Genomic DNA, 3,356 nt, shown 5'->3' on the forward strand with positions numbered 1-3,356 from the left:
TCAGAATTTGAACTAGGCCTTCACATGAAAGTTTTAGAAAATTGTCTCAGTTTTCTACGAAAAACATTAAGGTCATTTGGACTTCTAGAACTCAAGATATGGGTTGAACACTAAATAATGTCTGGGTTGCATGATAGATTTGAACTTTTTCATTATTGCTATAATTTAGACTTGAAAACGATCTTTTTAAATCTTAGACTTCTATAAAAGTTGTATGCCTATGTCTTACCTTTCCATTCATATAAAGTAAACCTAAATCCAAGATCTATAGCTCTAGATATGACCCAATTATCAAACAATGTTACAGGTTGGACTGCATCAACATCTTTTTTCTAAGCTTGGTCATCTCTTTGTCCTTTCAATTTCAGTACTTAAACTCATCAATTAATTCTTTTATTTATATGATAGGCCTGCATTTAAGATGAAAATTTACCACAAATTAAAAATGTCTTATATTATTAGATATGTTATTATAAAACATGTTTTAGTTAAAAAGTTATTAATACTTTAAGTGTAAAATGATAGTGTAAAACCTTAATAAAAATATACTTTTAAATACTAATCATGAATTTCGATAAATCCATGAATAATCATCCATGACTTCTATTGAACCTCTATATAACAATGATGACAACATATATTAATTAATTACATTAAGTAAATAAATTTGCAAAAATATTGGTTTAGCTCAAGATTATCCAACTCACTTTCAAAATTCTCTTAAATATTGATTATCAATTATCTGCGTTCGTACATACAAATTTATATGCATTAATTTACAAAAATTAAAGTGGACTTGTTAAACAGACCATTATTTATTTCATCACAACACACCTAAGTTAGTAAATGGATATAAGTTTCAATAATTTACAAATAAATATAATTTTATAAAATTTAAAACAAAAAAGTACCAAATTTAAAAATAAAATTAACATTTTAAAATTGTGTTAAAATTAAAAAAAATAGAGATTTACTTACTTAAATGAAAAATCTGCATAAATTAGAACATAGATGTTGAAACTAGAAAAGATTTTATTGAGATGAGGGGGGTGTTTTGGGGGAGGGAGCTTCTTGTTGGTTATTAAGGTTGGGGGTTTGAGATGTAGAGGGGAGAAAAATGAGAAGTAAGGGAGGGGAGGGTCGATGATCAGGTCATATATTAACTATTACCAATGAAATTATTGACGGAATTATTCTGTTTGTCACTCCATCAGTAATTCTATCAGTGTTTTTGACATGTCACTATACGGACAACCTGATTTGAATCTAACTATAATTTCATCAATAAACGCATCCACAAAACTTACACGTCATTGCATAACTTGTTTTTTTATTCATAAACCTCACATAGAGCTCCTGGATGGTTTTAACACCATCCCCATATATGGCTGGGAACTGCTATTTTGGTATGCTTGTACAAACATCTATATCTTGCATGCATAAAGAAAGTAACAAATTAGGGGATATTTGCTATTTTTTCATGTATGAATTGAAAAATTAGATTATAACAATTTAATTTAAAATATTTATGTTAACAATAAATAATCAACTTGTTTTTATATAATAATAGTTATGGTCTTGGGTGATTTATGTTGGTGAATTGCAAATACCTAAATTGTCGCATATGGTTATCCAAACTATGAGGGTTGCAATACAACTTCCACTAGGATGCACGTATTATAAAGTTATTTAGCAATATTGATGCAAATTTATATTGTTTAATTGTAAACTTTAAATATACAATTAAATTGACATATTTGTAATATTAGGTGGTGGTGTGCTAGTAGAGTATTTGAAAATAATTTAACACATGTATTGATATTTTATTAAAGGGAGCTAGATAAATAGCATGTTATCTAGGTATTTTAGTCATTTTTTAAATAAAAAACATGACTCCACCAAATTGTATCTGTTTGGTATTTAAAAAACTTCTATTATAAAGGTCATGTGGACGCTTCATAAGAAGGAAAGATTGATGATTGTTCCAGCTATTTGCACCAACAAGATGGATATATAAATATTAGTGGCCTCTCTAATATTTTTTGAGATGGTTGAACTACATTGCCCAAATCAAGTAATGCACTAGTTCATCTATAAATAGCACATTCCAATTGACATTGATATGAGTGATACTTTGAATGCCATAACTCGTTGGGGTAAAAATGATGATTATGATTGGTTAAGCCACCATGGAGCTTATGTACCATAATAGGATGCACGAAGAAATGATATATTTACAGATATGCAACTTGTGATTATAGATAAAGAGTATTTGATTTGGTATATGGGTTTCACACGTCAGGTCATTACTCTGAATCCTAAGTAGATTCTTATACTAGGTACATGTAGTAGGAGCAATATGCCCAATAGATTCAGAATATTGTAAGTATGTTAAAATTTAGGTTTTATGTATTGATATTTTATTTAACATTAATGTTTTATTAATATTACGTTAACTTCATGTTATAAGAGGATCGAGAGATCGCATTAGTGCTTTGTAATATTGATGAAGAAAATGAAAGTTACACTTATGTGTCCTAATGGTTCAATGTTTGCCACACTGGATTTGAAATCTTTAGAAAGATGTTAATCTCTTGATGATGTCGTGATAGAGGACTAGGCTACTCAGGCAGGTGCAAAAGCTGGATTCATTCGTGCTACTAATGAGCTTGAATCATCTAATAGATGATGTAGATGTAGATAAATTAATTATATTTATATATAATGAGATTTTAATTACTTGAATATTGTATTATTGAAGTATTTTATATTCATTTTTCATGTTATATATGTTTTTGTTTTTACATTCCTAGGGCTACTTGTGATTATGAAATGTGAGAGTTTGTTAAATGTGGTGAGAATTTATTGAGTTTGGTTATTGTGGTTTTGTATATTTTTTTAAGTAGGATAAAATTTTGGTATAGTTTTTATATAGGAAAAACTCTGCTCAAATTTTGTTAAAATTATAAATTTTTTAACTCTCTAAAATCATTCACTAAATTAAATGTCAGATTAAGTAAATAATAAATCTCATGAAGTTTTTTTTTTGTTAGATCTAGATTTTGAGGATAAGAAAGGTAGTAGCCTAACTATCAATCCTTTGGCTAAATGGTTGACTGGTTAATCTAGTTGTTTGAACCGGTCAATTAATTAGCATAGAAACTATGGTTTTTATGAACTTTTTTTTTTTTCCAAATATGTCTTACATATTATGACAGGATTAAAAGATTGATATCTTCTCCCAAGTGCAGGAGTATTGAAGTAATAAATAACCTAGTAAGATTGGGGTCAAACCACGGGGAGGTTAATTGTATAAATTATAAATAACAATAATACAACAATAATAACAACAACAA

The sequence above is a fragment of the Populus euphratica genome, unplaced genomic scaffold, assembly GCF_000495115.2.
Source record: "Populus euphratica unplaced genomic scaffold, PopEup_1.0 scaffold88.1, whole genome shotgun sequence".
Classification (NCBI taxonomy): Eukaryota; Viridiplantae; Streptophyta; class Magnoliopsida; order Malpighiales; family Salicaceae; genus Populus; species Populus euphratica.